The sequence below is a fragment of the Acinonyx jubatus genome, chromosome C1 (assembly GCF_027475565.1).
Source record: "Acinonyx jubatus isolate Ajub_Pintada_27869175 chromosome C1, VMU_Ajub_asm_v1.0, whole genome shotgun sequence".
In the NCBI taxonomy this organism is placed as follows: Eukaryota; Metazoa; Chordata; class Mammalia; order Carnivora; family Felidae; genus Acinonyx; species Acinonyx jubatus.
In genome coordinates this window covers 143,358,903-143,378,268 of record NC_069381.1, presented here as the reverse complement: position 1 = coordinate 143,378,268, position 19,366 = coordinate 143,358,903, and the positions used below count along the sequence as shown (strand labels likewise).

At 35.9% G+C, this 19,366-nt stretch overlaps 1 long non-coding RNA gene across 2 annotated transcripts in view; it reads left to right on the top strand.

The window, feature by feature from the left end:
- Window positions 1–19,366, top strand: part of LOC106979109 (uncharacterized) — a 78,833-nt gene that overhangs the window by 28,740 nt on the left and 30,727 nt on the right. For both annotated transcript variants that reach the window (XR_008295363.1, XR_008295362.1), the window contains exons 4-5: window positions 722–827; window positions 17,794–17,902. This is a non-coding gene — a long non-coding RNA (uncharacterized LOC106979109). The remainder of the gene's footprint in view (window positions 1–721; window positions 828–17,793; window positions 17,903–19,366) is intronic.

Here is a 19,366-nt window from a genome sequence, read left to right as displayed (position 1 = left end):
AAAGACATTTTCTCAAGTTTGGGGGTGTTTTGGTGTATTTTGATAATTAAAGTACGCACCGACCTACTTTGTACATAGCACTAACCATTCCAAAAATAAAACCAAAATTCTCTATTACGAGGTACGCTGAAAAATCCAAACACATTTTAAGATGTCTGTGTCAGGCTGTTTAAACCAGAGTTTATACATCGATTCATGTCTGATCAGCTTCTTAGATCAAATGTATTTGCTGTTGCAAAGTGTTTTATTATTATTGTTGTTATTATTGATAAGGCCTAAAGGCAGCAGTTGTTTTTTAAACAGTGTATGCTAGTTATCTAACGGAGTAGAAATGTCTGGAAAAACTATGTTTGACAAGCTTGCTCTTAAAGCAAGCGGATAGCAGTCGCTATTTGAGAAGGTCCTAAAAGGCTAATCTTTCACCTGGAAGGAAGTCTGAGATTTTGCTCCTTTTTCCCCATTATGTGCACCTCCTCGTTTTAATCTTGATTCATTCTGAGAGTATATGAAAAATTTAAATAAGTATTCCCTGTGTTACCCATGACATCTTATATTGCTGAATTGGCAAGAAATTTAAATTTTGAATGTACATGCTACTTTTTAAAATCATTTTGCTTTTATCCTCCCCCAGCCCCCATAGTGGGTGGTAGAATTTTACAGAATCTTTCTGTCGGTAAAAGAAAAAAAAAAACCTAAAAGAATTGTTTGCTTTTAATTTCAGGTCCGGTCTCTACATGGCATGCTGAGTTTAGGGAAATCTGCATGCTGCTTTCCTTTCCCACAAAAGACGCTGAGGTGTCCCTGGTGTGCCTAACGGCACATTTCAGGTCAGTCCACTCTGGCGTTTTTCCATTAGAGATGACCTGCACCTTTCAGTTGTCTTTTATTCTTGCCTGCCGCAGAAAATATAAACATACAAACAAATGAGTGAGGGCATGCCCCTCTAAAGAAAATTCAAGTCCTGGATGAGGTGCTAGAGGGAGACTGGGCTTGTTTAACCCGGCACGGTTCAGAGTGAGCAAGAGTGTATCAGAGGGGAGAGTCACTGTTGTGCGTGAACTCAGCCCTTCTGCCACACTTTAAATACCTTTCGTCTTCTGCCAGCTTACATCAGCTGTCAGACAGAGTTGCAAAAATGCAGTGGAGATGCCGTTGACTCCAGTGTATTGAGAGAGCAAAAAAGATCCCTAGGTAAAATGGTGAAGAAGAGATTTTAAATGAACTTACAGACATGGAAGAGAGGATGCTTTGTGCAGTCATAAGACTGATGTTTTGCTACACTCATTTTATCACACATGTAACCATCCATCATCAATCCATCTGGTAATCTTTTTTTTTAAATTTTTTTTAACGTTTATTTATTTTTGAGACAGAGAGAGACAGAGCATGAATGGGGGGAGGGTCAGAGAGAGAGACACACACAGAATCAGAAGCAGGCTCCAGGTTCTGAGCTGTCAGCACAGAGCCCGACGCGGGGCTCGAACTCATGGACCGCGAGATCACGACCTGAGCCAAAGTCAGACACTTAACCGACTGAGCCACCCAGGCGCCCCCCATCTGGTAGTCTTTAAACATATTTCCAAGTAAGTTGCAGACATCATTACATTTCCCCTAAATACTTCAGCATGCCTATAGTTAACTATTATTTTTGTGGTTTGTTTTCTCTTGAACTAAATTTTACACACGATGGAATATATTCTTATTAAGTTTCAGTAAATGCACACATTTGTATAACACAGACCCTTATCAAGATATAGGACATCACTATCACCCCAGAAAATTCCCTCACCCTCTTTCTGATCAGTGTCCCACCTCCACTCTCATCAGAAGAAACTGCCATTCTGATTTTTTTTTATAATAAAAATTGGTTTTGCCAAGTTTTAGAACTTCCTATAAAATGGAGTCATACAACATGTTCTGCTATGTGTCTGGCTGCTTTCACTAAGGAATTCTTTTGAGATTCACCTACATTGCTGGTTTTCTTTTTATGGCTGAGTTGTGTTATATTCTCTGAATACAATGCAATTTGTCTACCTATGTTCCTACTAATGGACATTTGGGTTATTTCTAAAGTTTTGGGGTATTACGTTTTTTTTTTTTTAAATTTCTTTAATTGGGGTATTGTGAATAAAGCCACTATAGACATTCTTTTTATGAACATAGATTTTTGAATCTTTTGGATAAATATCTATATGTGGGATTGCTGGCTCATAGAGTGTATGGTTGTTTTAAGGAACTGATATATATATGTTTTTAACAATATCATTATGCCAGTGTATATTCCATCCACAATAACTAAAATTTTGGTCATTTTACTTCTTTGACAACATCTGGTGTTGTCAGTCTTTTTATTTAAGGCCATCTTTTGTTTTTACTTTTTTGTTTTCCTTTCATCTTTCATGTGTCTTCCATCACTCTCTTTCTTCAAGATGATGATTATGTCTTAATCAGCCTTCAAACATGCTCTGGTGTTCTACTCCTTACAAAACAAAGAACACAAAAAAATTTTGACCAAAAATCTCCCTCCAGCTACCAAATTATTTCTCTACGCTCCTTAACAACTCAGCTTCTGCACTTTATCAACTAAGCTGCTTCTACTTTATCACTTGAAACTTCCTGACTTCTGGATGTTGGGGTTGCTCTTTAGCCCTTGGTCCTAGACCTACCTACGTTCTGGTTATGCATCTTTTCCTTAAGAATTGTGTTTCCATGTTTAAACCAATCCCAATGCCAACAATTCTCAAACTTATATCTCTGGCCTGAACTTTCCTTTGAGTTTCACCTGCCTACTTTCCATTTCCATTTCCACATTTCTCTGATGCTGATAGCTCAAAGTCACCATACCTGATTTTGATCTTATGCTTTTCCAATTATGCTGTTCCTCCAGGATTCTCAGTCTTTGCCAGGATTCTGCATTTCTTCTTACTCTGAGATTTAAAAAATCTAATAATTTTTACATCTAGTTAAACACACTAAGACATATACTTTGGAAAAAGATTAAAATAATCTAAAAGAAGTACCTAAAATATCTGATGTCTAAAAAGAAATTAGTCAATACCTAGAATGAATTATACAGCTATTTACCAATACTTAGTGAATATAGCAAAAGTCATTCACAGTGAGTGGAAAATTTGCAGGCTAAAATATTTATTTCATAAAAGAAGAAGGATGAACATGGATGAGTTAATAGGTAATTCAGATAATAGAAAAGGAACAAAAGATAAATCTCAACTAAATGAATGATGAAATAAATGATGACCAGAAAAGAATACAATTGAACTCATATAAGAAATAAAACAAGTGGCATGATCAAAAAATGATTATAGGATGATCTTAACACTAAGTTGCATATTATGAGAAACTTAGTCTCTAGACTCATTCTAAAGGTGGAGGGATATTATAGAAAGTAGAGCTCTAATCTGATAGAACTGATGTCTTTATAAGCTGAGGGACAGACACCAGAGATGGTTCCCTCCACTTGTACACAAAGAAGAGGTCATGTGAGCACACAACAATATGGCAGCCACCTACAAGCCAAGAAAAGAAGCCTCAGCATCTTGTCAGCACCTTCATGTTGGACTTCTCAGCATCAAGAACTGTGAGAAATAAATTTCTATTGGGCAAACCAGCCAGCCAGTATCATTTTGTAATGGCAGCCCAAGCAACCAGTACAAAGAAGAAAGAGTGAGGTATTTTGCTATTCCTGAGTGAGGGAAGATGATTTAGGGATATAAAATGATTTTACTGCAGAGGAGAAGGAAAATATGAGAAAATCCCCTGGGATGATTTTTCCTGTCTAATATCTTCAACTAGGAAATAACTGAAAAGAGCCCTCTGAAATGTCTCTGAAACAGATAAGTCATAGTAAAATGATCTGACAGAGTTTGTACTCGATAGCTGCCAACAGCTACAAAAGGTGGTCACAAAATATTTGGAAGATTTTAGAGGGCGTGAATGGGAGAACCAGCTTAGCATTAATAAATGAGTTCCAAAGCATTGAGAGAGTTTCAGTGGGAAATGAACAAGGAGAAATAATCTAAGATGTCTATGTCCTAATCCTAAGAATCTTCTACCTTATGTGGCAAAAGAGGCTTTGCAGATATGATTAAGGTTGCAGACCTTGAGATAGGAGGACTATCCTGGATTATCCTGGGTGAGTCCTATCTAATCAAACGAGTCCTTAAAATGGAGAAACTTTCTTAACTATAGTCAGAGAAAGAGGTGTGATGACAGAAGTTCTTTGGAGATGAAGGAAGGGAACCATAAACCAAGGAATGAAGTGGCCTTTAAGAAGCCAGAAAAGTAAAGGAAACTGGTTCTTCCCTTGATTCTCCAGGAAAAATGTCAGTCCTGCTGACACCTTGATTTAGTGCAACCCATGTCAGAATTCTGTTTTTCAAAACTATAGGATAATGCATGTTGTTGTTTAAGCCAGCAAGTTTGTGGTCATTCCTTATGGCAGTAACAGAACACAAATACAAATTTTGTTCTACACCTTTGGACCAGAGCATAGAAAATAAAGAAACATGAACGTAGTTAAACATGCCAAAACTTGACATCGCACACAAAGAAAATATTTGTCCACCCACACTTCTACTATGAGGATGCTGTATACTAAAATACCTATTAGCTTATATAATTCATACTATGTATAAGAATGTAAGTGTGTACGCTTTGTATATACCCATATTTAGACAGAAACATACATATAAAGAGTGATCGGGTAGATTAGAGGAGTTTAATACTAGAAAATACTATCAGTCATTGCATTGCATCTCATAATGGTCACAAACCCATTTAGCACAATTTTATGTGACAGGTGCGTTAAGTGCTTTACACATATTAAGAATTTTAAATCTCACAACAGTCCTATGAGGTAAGTGGTTTATTTTTATCCCATTTTGCAGGTATGCAAACTAAGACCAAAAAAAAAAAGTTCAGCAAACTGGCCAAGGTCTACCAGCTTGGCGGGTGATAGAGGTGGAACTTAAATTTAGGTATTGTGGGTTTAGAGAAGCTGCTCTTAAACTGTACTGTGGAGACGCTGAAACACTAATAGATGTTGATGTATGTCAATGCCTTTACATATACGCGGTAGAATACAGATAAATTGAGATAACCTTTCAGCAATTAAAAACATCTAATACATGATCGGGGCGCCTAGGTGGCTCAGTAGGTTGAGCATCCGACTCTTGGTTTCAGCTCAGGTCATGATCTCACGGTTCGGGAGCTCGAGCCCCATGATGGGCTCTGCGCTGGCAGTATGGCATCTGTTTGGGATTCCCTCTCTCTCTTCTTTCTCTGCTCCTCCCCGGCTCATTCTCTCTCACGCTCTCTCTCTCAAAAATAAATACATAACATGAAAAAATCTAATACCTGACTGTGTATTACTAGTTAAAATGTATTACCAGTTAAAGTGTATAAAATAATCTATTATTTAAAAAAATATTATGTTCATAATAAGGTAATAGAGGCACTCCCATTAAAATCATAAACCAAGTAAGGAGAACTGGTCTCATAGTAACTTAACCTTCTTGTGCACTGTTTGTTTATTGCTCTAAGGCATAGTGAACTTAAAACATGAAAATACAATTATATGCTTATACAATATTAGAATTCTAAAAGGAAACTCCGCAGGTTAATGAGAATATTAAGAAGGTGGTGGAATAAAAATAAGTTTCAAATGTCAATACATTAGTTTCTATGCTACAAATACTGAGGATAGGAAAACAAAAAATCTCAAGTGTTATTTATCTATTTATTATTTATCTATTTATTTATCTATCTATTTATTTATTACTTTTTAATGTTTATTTATTTTTGAGAGACAGAGAGAGGCAGAGTATGAGCGGGTGAGGGACAGAGAGGAAGACACAGAATCCGAAGCAGGCTCCTGGCTCTGAGCTGTCAGCACAGAGCCTGATGCAGGGCTCGAACTCATTAATTGTGAGAGCACGACCTGAGCTGCAGTTAGCTGCTTAACCAACTGAGCCATCCAGGCGCCCCTTGAATTTGTTTTAATAGAACGGCATGATTGTTTTACTAAAATGTGGACAATGAAAATCTACATGCTAATTTTTGCTAATGCAATATGTACGAAACCTCACATAGAATACTAGCTAATTTCCTGCAACATGTTATTTTAAATAACCCAAAATGACCAAATATGTTCATTTTAGGAACACGAAGAATATTATAGTAGAAAATCTATTAATGTGACACAACACATTAATTACTTAGAGGAGATAAACCACATTATGCTCTCTAGAAATGCCAAAGTGGCATTTTGGATTTATTTAGCACACCCTCCTGAATTTTTCAAAGTATCATTTTATCCGAGGAGCTCCTTACTTCCCCAAAGCATATGCTGAACTTTCTAAGAACAGAGGTTTGTCCTCTGTTTGGATAGCATCTAAGTTTCTCCCCAAATGTTCACCTTCCAGTATTAGCATTTAAAATCGGTGAGAAAGAGGGGTCTTTGCTAATAAAGATTAGTGGAACAGTTGACTTAGCAATTTGGAAAATGCTAGAATTAACTGTCATATCAAACTTTTCCTCCAAGTAAGTCCCAGATATACTAAAGATACATTAATGAAATAGAATGTAAGTCATAACGTCAGTAGGAGGAAACCTTAGGCATTGCTAGGAAATAAAAATGTCTCATACAGAAGGATAAACAACTTTTTAAATAAACAAGGAAAGTGAAAAAATAAGTAAAAAATATTAGTAGCTGTAATGACAAGAACACAAAAAAGAGAGTGTATGTCCATACCTAAATTAAAAGGACAATGATAATGTAGGGAGATATTGCCGAATATTTGACACAAAAATTATTGATAACCTTAATATTGAAAAAGCTTCTACACCATCACTAATAGGAGTAAAACGTTTTCTGTGTGCAGGTAATTCATAAAAGACAGCTGGAGAGATACAAGTGGTCTATAAACGTGCAAAAAATATTTAAGAGTCTCCCCAGATACACATTGATATATGATTTTTCACCTCAAATTAACTAAGTTTAAGAAGAAAAAGAGAAAAGCTTCTCATATCTAGTGAAGTTTGCGTTAAGTAAGGATGCCAACTTAGGCACCCTCGATGGAGTGTAAATAATGCAGCATTCCTAGCCAGAGGAAAATTTGGAAGTGTGAACTAAAGAATCTTTAAAATTTCTCTTATTGCATTGACCAATTTTAATTAAGAAAAAAAAATTTCAACATATGTGGTAGTGATTTCAATTTTAGAAATGATCAAGATATATGACAACATCCAGTTATGAAAATTGTCACCAAAGCATAATCTACAAGAGTTAAAATTATATTTCTATACTCAATATCATATCCGTTAAATACACTGTGCAAGGTCTACAAAGGGATATTATAAAACAATTAAGTGTACTGTTTTACAAGAAACTTTAAAGTCTTGAGAAATTTTAGCAACAGGTGTTCACAAAAAAAATAATAACCCATTGGATTTATCACACAGTTATTGAGAATCAGGAAGATACGCATGTATTGTACATACACACAAACTCTGGCATGGAAAAGTCTTTCTTCCTTTGCTGCCATATGAGATTTCTACCTGATCTTCTCCTATGTGTCTCAGTTCTTCCTTTCTTCTCTTCCAGGTGAAAATCCCCTTTCCCTTTTCCCTCCACCCATGTCCTTACCTTCTCCTTAGCATCTCTCTTTCTTTCTCTTTTTCTCTCTCACTCTCTCTCTCTTTCTCAAACTATTGGGTACAAACTACGAATTCCTCTAATTCTTCAACGCAGAACAGTTCAGTCCTGCTTTGTTTTCTACTCCCTCTTTCAAGAACTTTGCCTTTTATACATAGACCGTGTTCCAGTAAATCTCCCACAAAGAGCCAACTTTTTGGTATAAGTTATACACTTTCCTAAATTTGAAAGGCAGATGCCAATGTCAGTCAGGGTTTTTTGAGAAAACATTTAATAGCATAGTTTTCTTATTGCTTCTACATAGAAAACTATGCTAAAGCACAAGTGACAAATGCAAAGAAATACTTATCTATAAAGATGTTCATCAGTGTTTTTTTTTTATATATTACTGTTTATAATATATATATTTTCCTTTTTTTCATGTTTATTCATTTTCTAAAGATACAGACAGAGCATGAGTCGGGGTGGGGAGGTGGAGAGAGGGAGACACAGAATCCAAAGCAGGGTCCAGGCTCTGAGCTGTCAGCACAGAGCCTGACACAGGGTTTGAACCCCTAAACCCACAAATGGACGCTTAACCAACTCAACCACCCAGGCATCCCTATAATACTTTTCTAAAAGAAGTAATGTAAATGTAATTGACTTAATTAATAGATGCATTTTACATCTGGTCATCATTTCGTTATATGTATATTATGTTATATATATATATATATATAATGATGTTATACAAAATTATATATAATATCAGTTAACATATAACTAACATATTAGTAGTATATATAACAACATTATTACCATATATAACAGTAGTATATAAATGCATACACATGGCATGCACGCATACACTGTCATGAGTTGATTCAAACAGATCAATCAATTGGTCTGGGATGAGTGTAAGAGTTTCTAAAATTTCTAATATTTAATATGATAATTATTATCATCAGCTAAGTTTGAAAAAATTAATTTAATAAGATTAACTTATATCAGGGGCATCTGGGTGGCTCAGTTGATTTAGCGACTGACTCTTGATCAGGTCATGAACTCATGGTTCAGGAGACTGAGCTCTGCACTGATGGTGTGGAGCCTCCTTGGGATTTGCTCTCTTTCTCTCTCTCTGACCATCCCCCATCCACACATGTGTGTGCACGCACACACATTCTCTCTCAAAATAAATAAACAAAAAAAAATAATAAGATTAACTTACATCTCGTATATAAATACAGATGAGCTGTTTGGAGAGAAAGAGAAGTAGTTTCCAAATTTGGAGGACAGGTAAGTAATTTTAGGTAAGTAATTTGAGATAGGACTGAGAAGTTGGGAAGTGACATAAGGCAATGTGAGCACATCAGGACTTTGAGAACAAAAAGAAAATTATACTTTGAAGTGGAATGGTGCAAAAGAGATAACCAAAAAAAAAAAAAAAGTGTACACTTTTAAACTTTTTCTTAGAATGGCACCGAGGCATCCTTTAATTTCCCTCTTATCCTCTCCTGTCTGTAATATCCAGATCTCAAATTAGTGTTTAAGATTTATAGATTAGTCCCATTTTAATTGAAATAATCTAGTGTGCGACATCCTGGTCTTATCTACAATTCTATGCAAAGTACATTGTAAAGTTTGAAGAGTTCTCTTATCAACATGTGAAGCATGGTCAAGTTTAAGTTGATACTCCTTTCCACTTAATTTTACCAATTTATTTTAACTATCCTTCCCCCCTCTCAAAATTTGGGAATATGTGAACAATGACCAGCTCTTCAGCATTCAACAAATATTTATGATCTTAATCTTAAGTGTCATAAAATGACATGATGTGTAACAGTATTTCCTTGTCATTTCTCTGATCAGCAGTGAAGTTATCTGAGTTTAACATCTCTTTCAATTCTACATTTCCTCAAGGGATACAATAGCCAATTGTAAAACATTATAAGGCCAAATGACTAAATTAGTAAGCATATAACAGAAGGTCATAAAATCTCGTGAAAATTTGCAAATTTGGACTTCCCATATAAAAGCAGAGTGAGCTCAAAACCTGAGTGTCTCAGGACCTGACAACAATTTGAATGAGCGTAATACTTCTCTGAAAGAAATGTAAGGCTGTGTTCAATTTAGATTTCTCTATGTTCCTGTACTGAGGAAGGCAACAATTGTGTTTTAAACTATATTCTTTTTTATCAGTGTTTATTCTAGTTTATATTACATGAGTGTCCCTATAACTTTAAGCAAACCGTGTAATTCCTTGTATTTTATCCTAAGGCTACAGGCAAATAGACAAATGCAACTTTACAAAATGTTCTTTGCAACAATCGTTAAAATGAGATAAAAAATACTATAAATATATGATCGTTTGCCCTCTCCACTAGTTTACCATAAACCACACTTGTATTTATTTAATTTAATTATTTAATTCATTATAAAATAATCTGTACACCCATTTATTAGCTCTCCTGAATAGTAGGGCATTAGTTATAACACAGTGATGATTCCAATTCTAGATCTTTGCTAATCTTTTCGGTGTGACATCGTATCTCACTTTGACGCTTAGCAACCTCCTGTGTGCTACTCTTTCTTTTTCTATTAATCCAAGAATAAAACTAGTATCAACTCTTTGTACTTATATAACATTAGGTGCTATTTACATAATTTTAAAAGGAGAATCATGGTGAGTTTGACCAAGAACTTTTTTATGACTTACACCTAGAAAATTTTCTTCTCAAATCTCTATTTGTAGAGAGTAATCCATTTTTGTCACTCGTTATCAGCACAGTGCTCCTGCTTCTTATGTATTTTATCCTTTTTTTTATACAAGAATTCTCAAAAATAAATATATTTGGGGGCGGGGGGCTCATTCACGAGAATGATAAAAATGGTTGTCATTGTCTTTTAATCTTCTATATATTAACCATATATATATATATGTATATAATATATGTCAAATGCCCTTTGTGTGGTTCACTTGTGTTTTTATTTGTTCTGTTCAATTCACCTCTATCTTTTATGTTATTGAAAACCGTATTAATTAGTTTAAAATCGTTCAATCCCTAAGCTACTTTCAATAGCTTAATGGTCCTCATTTCTGTGATAACTGCTTCTGAATCATTTCTTCCCCTCTTCAGATTAGATTTCTTTTGACATCATGTTACTTGCTCTTTTAGTTGTTATTTTTTGTTTGTTTCTTAACTTTCTCCCCCCCCCCGCCCCCAAAACTCTTCAGTTTGTTTGTAATTTCTCAAGTTAGTCTTCATGTGTTTAGTCTCATTCCTTGTCCTATCACTGCCTTCCACTCATTTTTTTTTCCCACGATGAAAGTTATCAATAAATATTGCTGGATTTTGTGGTGAAATCTTTTTCTTCTCATCATAAGACCCTTTTATCTCCTCTTAATTTTTTTTTAATGTTCATTTATTTTTGAGAGACAGAAAGACAGAGCCCGAGTGGGGAAGGGGCAGAGAGAGAGAGGGACATACAGAATCCAAGGCAGGATTCCAGGTTCTGAGCTGTCAGCACTGAGCCTGATGCAGGGCTCGAACCCACAAGCTGTGAGATGATGTCCTTAGCTGAAGTCAGACACTTAACCGACTGAGCCGCCGAGGCATTCCTTATTTCCTCTTTAATGGTCACAAATTCTACTCCCAAATCTCCCTCCCACTCTCTCTCTCACCCACCCATCCATGTTTTTCCTTAGGAGTTATGTACTTTATTCTGTAAAGTCAACTGATTTAAACATTTTCCACCTTTTGTCACCCTGGAAGAGAGATGTTGTCTGTCTATTCTGAAATGTTTCTATTTTTGTTCAGTCACACTGAGACACAAGCTGTATTATTACTTCAATTTTCCATATGAAGGATGTGATGATTTAGCAATTTGTTTCCAGTGGTATAGCTTGCTTATAACAGGCCTGAGGTGAAAACCTAATTTTAACCATTCTTAACTCAATGACTATGCTCCTATACATTTATTCTTATTTATTTTTTTGCTAATACAATAATTTGGAATTTGCTGTGGGATATTGAACAAACCATGTAACTTCTCTGGTTTAGTTTCTCTATCTATAAAATAAGGTAGGGTTACATTCCTTGGAAAAGGTCTACAAGCAGAGTGCCATTTCACTTATTTTATTTACACTTGTACCAATTTATACTGGGTCGGTTAATTGAAAGGACTCAAAAGATTTCACAGACTGTATTCACCAGAGGCTATAAGAAAGGGGAAGTGTATAGCGTACTACAGGAAAGAAAGGGCCAGCCATCACAGAGAGGTCTGGAAGCTTCCAGGCACAGCCCTTTGGTTTCTTCTCAGCCACACAGGACAAGCTGAACATTCGAATGAGGGAACACCAAGATCTGTGCCATGTGGCTCAGGGAGCTTAAGCACACAAGTTGCAGAGGGGAGTTTTGCCCTACTGATCTCACAGCTGAAAACAGTCTGGAAAACCTTTTAAGTACAAAACATCCATTTACATATCCACACCATAGATTTGATTCCCAGCCTCACCCATTATACAATTCCATCCTCTATCTCTTCCAACCAGGATGCCCACCTGCCTCCTTCCCAGGGCTGCTGTGAGGACGGAATGAGATGATGTATATTCATGACTTTGAAAACTCTAATGTAAGGTCTTATTTTCTCTTTGGGAAGCAAGAGGGATCACACTGAATCTAGACTATTAAACTACAGAGAAGAAAAGAATAATATATCTACCTGGCTGGATTTGCAGTCTTTCTTTAGATATGCCATTTCGAACAAACAAAAAATGAATCCAAAGGGGTGAGAAAGTGTAGCTGCAAATTGGGGAAAAAAAAGTGTTTTTCAAGAGCTGCAGTTTTTCACTGTAAGATGTGCAGGCTTATCATCCTGCAGAGGGAAACTTTCCAGGGGGGTGGAGAGAGAGTTTCCCACCTAGGGCTTTGGGTAAAAAGTATAAAGGGAAGCCTAGATACCATATGTCTAAATACTTAAAAGTTACATATCAAAGTAACAAGCTGTGAAATAAAATATGACTTAATCCCTTGAAAAAGTTACCTACAAAATGATCTGGATTTCTAGGTCATTTAGAACTCCCACTCCTGCAAATAACATGCCCCTAGTCAGGATTCTATGTTTCTCTTTCTACCTGAGGCTCCATCATCCTGCACAATGATGGGCTTTGCATGCATGTGTGTAGACACTACAAGCTTGGAAATCCAACTCCAGCTACTTAACCTAACCCTGCAAACAGCAACCCTGTGTACAGACCTCAGGCCTGGTGTCCCACAGGAGGAAATTCACCCTTGGGAAGTGAGACCTGGGGGAGGGGCTCACACTGCTCCTGCTCTAGATGCCTTAGTTGTGGTGGTGGGAGAAGTTTTAGCCGTGCACATTTATTATAGTCATTGATAGGTTTTGTCTCATATGTGATTTTATACTTTGCCACTGATCCATTTATTATATGTCTGCTATTACAGTCAATATTTTCTATTTATTTTTTTTCAATGTTTAATTTTTATTTTACTATGTTCTCCTGCTTTTTTCCTCCTGCTTTTTAAAATTGTTGTTCTTTTTCCTCTAGTGGTATACAGGATATGCATAGGATATGTATAAAGTTTAAGGTCATATTATAATCATCAAGCAAAACTTTCCTTCAAATAAGACAAAACTTTCCTCTTCAACTTGCCTACCGTCCATACCTTCTTTTTAATGTTTTGACATTGTTAATAAATATTTTCCATTTTATGGCCCTTTCTGTTTTAGGAATTTCCTTTTGAAAGAAAAATCACACAATGAGAACAGTAGCAAGCATTTTAATTATAAATTTTATGAGTGCTAATGCTAATAACTATTAGTTGATTATAAAAATATGTTTTTAAAATCATTTTCTTCAGAATTTCTTGGCTATTATTCTGTTGATCTTAGTGAGCTTTAGAAGGTAAGGCAACCAGAGAGAAAAGAGTAAATGCAAGCTAATGTAAAGAAATTGTGCAAGGGCTAAGTTCACTTGAATTTGGAACGGGAATGGACCAACTGACATATACAGGGAGTATCTATGAAAGGTACAGTGTAGCATCCTCTGAGAGGAGGAAGAAGAAGAAAGGGACAGCCGAAGAGAAATTTCAAAAGAAAACCAAAGAAAATAAAAGAACATATTGGAACATGTATCATCTTTTGAGTTATGGACAGTGATACAGATTTGGCAGTCATCAGTATATTGGAATCTAAATTTCAGGTGATGATTAAAGCCACGGATATGAAGGAAGGTTTGGGCAAAGTATATGTAGAGTGAAAAGAAAAGTTGCAAAAGTAAATTTTTATTTACGTAAAAAGACAGAGTGGGTGTGTAAGACAAGTCTGAGAAGACACAGGTGTTTTTTAGTGTGTGTGTGTGTGTGTGTGTGTGTGTGTGTGTGTTTTAGCCCACTGGAATAGAAATATAGAGTGGATGGTGTTATAAGGTAGGTGATTCACTCCAACTTTTCTTCTTGTACAAATACTCCTGAATATTAAAAAAATAATGTAAAACAATACTTACATTTTGTCATTGCATTGGTCTAATTTGCCAATATTAGACTAACAAGAAGAGAAGGCAAATGTGAGAGGAAAGCAAAATAAAAGTATCTTTACTTACATGTAAAATGTTGAGAACATTTAAAAAATAACCATTCCATGTTTCCAGTAGAATATTTGCTCTTAGAGTTTGCATAATTTCTGGATGTACCAATAGGTAAGATATATTGTTGTCAAAAATAAGTTGCTCTGTCTTTGAAAATTCATTAAAATTGTCTCAGTGTTAGTGCAGTTTGGGGAAAGTAATACCATCTTGAATGCCCTAAACTATTTGCTCCCTGGATTATTTTGTGGTGTGGTCATATTCTGAGAGCAGAGAGGAGAGAACTGGGAAAACATGATACCAGTTTGTCCCTTTTCAAAGTTTGTAAGGTGTTTAGGGACTTTAGAACTTGATTTTTTTGTGTGTGGGTTAGTTTACCTCAGAGAAGATGAACTGATGAACAGAGACGACAAACATACGATTAAGAATCATTTTATATTAAATCATGTCCCTGAGAATAGTCAGGAACTGAAGCTGCCCACATTTCTGTAGTTGTACGATACCTATAACTTTCCATTAAACTTTTGGGGTCTGTTTGTAAATTACTGCATGCTGTTATCACAGTTGACTGTGCGTTGTAGAAATGTTCAAGAAAGGTCTGGAGCCATGGTGTTCTGTTGATGTGACCCAGACCAAGTTATGTAACATCTTTGAGATCCAGCTGCCTCATCAGTACTCTGAGCATAGTAGCACTCATCTTATATTAATGTGAATTTTAAAAGGTCCCTAGCTCACACCTTAACATATAGTGTGCACACAGCAAGAGCTAGGCTTCCTCTCTGAGGTAGACCCTGGCTATGAACACAAGACAGTTAGCTGTTATCTCAGGGGAAGGTATTATCTTTGATATTACCCAAGATAGAAGATGAGAAGAGGGAAAAAGCAAAATGAATTGAAATGAACAACTGGAATAAACAGACATATCTTCTTCAGCAGGAGTTATTAAATTAATTAACTTTAAAAAGAACTAAATCCATGGTTAAGGAAGGAATTAAAGGTCAATATTTATGTCAACAATATATAAGTGGAATTAGAAATTAAAACAAACACTATTTAAATTAATAACCCTTCAAATGAAATACTTAGTCATGTCAAAAAATATCCATAAAATATGTACAAGCTGTAGATGAGGACAATTATGAAGCTCTAATGAAGGAGATCAAAGAACAAAGTAAATGAAAAGGTACTTTATGTTCATAATAGGGAGATTCAGTGTTGTCAAAATTTCAGTTTTTCCCAACTCGATTTATGGATTTCTCACCATACCAATCAAGATCACAACAAGTGATTTTAGGACAAACTGATTCTAAATCTTATATGGGGAGGCAACACAATATTGAAGGAAGAGAACAAAGTCGGAACACTGACAGGACCTGATGTCAAGTCTTTCTATAAAGCTACAGAAATCCAGACAGTGTGATATTGGCAAAAGAACACTCAAATAGATCAATAAAAAATAGAGAGCCCATAGAGAAGTGAAAAAATAAGGTAAGAAAAAAAAATAAATGTGTCTGTCAGAAAAGGAAGCCACTGAATTTTTGTACTCTTTTTCCTACTAGTTATCTAGCTATAAAATTCTCCTGTTCAAAACCATTGTGAAATTTTTAATGTAGTCGATAGAAAATATGTTATATGAGAGTATTCTTCAAACTTAGATCCTAGAAACTGTAAATGGGATGTTATATTTCATCTTCATTTTTCAAAGGATCATTGTCTATCAATGAAGAAGATAATTTTTAGTTACCATCAACTTTTTTTGCACAATGGTCTTGGCATAAAATAAATTAAAAACACAGTAATTGTGAATAAACATGCAATGCTTTTGTTTTCATGTAGAAATAGAAGATACCAGTCATGGAAAGCAACAATACCAAGCCATAGTAGGAACAAAGATAGAAACTGGAAAACTTGGGTCACACATAAAACTATAGGAATTTCTAGTATGTAAATGAACTGAGTAAATTAAAACAAAACAAAACAAAAGAACAACAACAAAACTAGAGAAAATGGGTTCAAAAACCTGATTGCAGATGGTCCTTGGGCAAAGGAAAACTAATTCACAGTTTCTCTAAAGTTGCTTTTTTCCTGCTGAGTTGAATGTTCATGGTTAAGCATCACCTGATAGAGTATATCAATCCTTAAGTATCTATCCTCCCAATTTGCTTGATCCTATTTGTCTTCTGGACCACTTGCCCCTATGAAGATTCCTGGGTGCCACTGCCCATGCCTCATCTCCTAACATTTTTGGCTGTGTAAGCCTGATCCTGGGTGAGTGTAAATCTCCATCAAGGCTTAATTTGTGCCTGCCATCATAGAGGTAGCAGAAGCAGTTCTGTATTGTAGATTTAACTGAACCAGGCCCCGAAGTTTCTGGAAATTCCCACCAATGTTGGACTCTGTTGAAGCATTCTACTACAGTACATGGCTTTCCTAATGGCTACTTGGAGGGGACAAGTAACCAACATGAAGAAAAAAAAAAGACATTGAATATTGACTAGATACAAGAGACAAGATGGAACCAGCAATGGCAATTCTGAAGCATTATGGTTCCATATGGCCAGTGCAGTAACGTTCATATTAGAGAACATGGGTTAAATTTTCTTGACTGGCTGGTCAAGTACCACCTTGGATTAGTTTTTCCTCTTTCTTTGTTTTACTCTCCTTTCCTCCTTATTCTTGTTGCAAGAATCTTGGGATTTCAAATTTCCCTCCTCTCTCTTTGCCAAAAATTTTAGCATATAAACTTTGCCTTAAAGTAGCAGAGCCTGGCTAAGACCACATGGCATATCTTTGCAATGGGTAAGGAAAACTAAATTGGATTACCATAAATGACCAGTTTCGTTATATATTAATAAGTGTAACTCAATAAGATGCTCTGCAGTCGATGATGTTTGGAAAATATTGAGTGAAGCAAGTGTAGTCAAGTTTCTGTACTTAATACTCTTGATTTATATTGCTTTTTTTTTCTCCTCTTTCTCAGAGCATCCACTGCGACTAAAATATCTGAAATGCATCATGGAAACAACATTTAGAGAGGAGAAATGGTAGAAAATGTAAAGTTCCATAGAATCCAGGGAGGTAATATAAGTAAATAAAACAGCCTGCTGGCGTCCTAAACTGGAGAGAGCTTGCACCAGCTAGACTGGAACACCTTCAGAAGATGGGTAACATATGTGAATGTGGGTTCTGAGTTACTGGACCTGCTGATCTTTCAGTATATGACAAAAATCTACATTTGCTAAAAAATATGGAATCTTCTGTTAAAAGTAGTGACATCTGATTCTAATTTTTAAAAGTCCTTGCATGGTCCAAAGACAACAGGACTGTAAGCTGGGCCAGAGCCAATAGTTTATAGCAATGGTGAGGTTACTCTTTGAGTACTCTGATAAGTCCACTGCCTTCTAAGCACTTCAGGGGGAAGGGGGAAAAAAAATCAAAGAAACATTTCTTACTTTCAAGGGACTCAGGAAGAGCAGGAATTTTCCTTATCATTTTATATCTAGTTTGTGTATGTATATACAATATATTTTCTCAGGTCATCCCAGAGTGGAAATCTATCTCAGAGGAAAATTTGATGTCCTTGTTCAGCCTGGAGCACAATTCTACGATGCATCAATTCTACTTCATAGCTCATTAAATTGCTGGTAAGTTGCTTACTCCTTTTTATCCTTCCATTTTGAAATTAGTGTGAGGATTTGACAAACATGTATACTTATATTTTATGCCTAGATATGTATCTTTGATTTAACTAAAGTAAATTCTTGGGTGAGTGATTTTGTTTCACAGAAAGGATTTTGTTTTAATTGAGTTGAAAATATCATTCTCTCCAACTATTACAATCTAGGGAAGTATCACAAAGATGATGATGACTATTGACAATACCTCTCAAAATCCATCCACTTGTGACATGATGGTATGTGATGAGTGATGCAAGAATTAAGTTACAACGTTATTATGAGTGAGCTACTGTGTTGTCAGCTCATTCATGAATTAATTATTGCTACAACTAAAATTTTTTAGTGGAGTAATAATGAGCATTATGCTTCCACTAAATATCAGTCTAATGTGATGATCAGTGGTATGTGTACAACAGTTGGCAGAATTCACAGATGGCTCCCCATGACCTCCACCCCCTGGTGTTATCATCATGAGTATGTTATATAGCAAAAGGGATTTTGCAGGTGTAATTGAGGTTATTAATCTGTTGAGATTAAGATAGTGAGATTATCCCAGTAGGCCTGACTGAATCACATGAGCCCTTTAAAAGAAGGGTATTTTTTTAAGCTGTCAGCAGAAGACAAAGTCAGATTCAAAGCTTGAAAGAGGTTGGCATGAAGGGGGGTTTGTTTTGCTGAGATGGAGGGGACCTTAAAGTGGCTGGTTGGACCTAAGATCCATTCCTGGCTGACAGCCAGCCAAAAACAAAAAAACAAAACAAAACAAAACAAAAACAAAAAAAAAACATTGGGGCATTATCTTAGAACCATAAAGGAATTGAATTCTGCCAATAAATAAGAAATGAAGAAATGAAGTATCTGCCTTGTATTTATTTTTCTTGTCTTATTACCTAAATAGGAGCACTGGTAAAACACTGAATATAGTTGATGATATGTGGTGTCATTGTCTTATTTCTGACTTAAATTTTTTTTAATTTTTAATTTTTTTTTAAAGTAGGCTTTACACCCAGGATAGAGCCCAGCATGGGCCCTGAACCCACAACCCTGAGATCAAGACCTGAGCTGAAATCAAGAGTCAGATGCTTGGGGCACCCGGGTGGCTCAGTCAGTTAAGCATCAGACTTCGGCTCAGGTCATGATCTCATTGTGAGTTTGAGCCCTGCATCAGGCACTCTGCTGTCAGCTCAGAGCCAGCTTGGGATCCTCTGTCCCCCTCTCTCACTGCCCCTCCCCAGCTCACACTCTTTCTCTCTCAAAAATAAATAAGCATTAAAAAAAAAAAAAAGTCAGATGCTTAACCAACTGAACCACCCAGGCATCCTTTATTTCTGACTTCAATTAGAAATGTTTCTAAGTTTCACCATTTTCTAGTATTTCTTTGTAGGCTGCTTTTAAATAAACTTTATTAGGTTAAAAAAGCTCCTTTCTTTT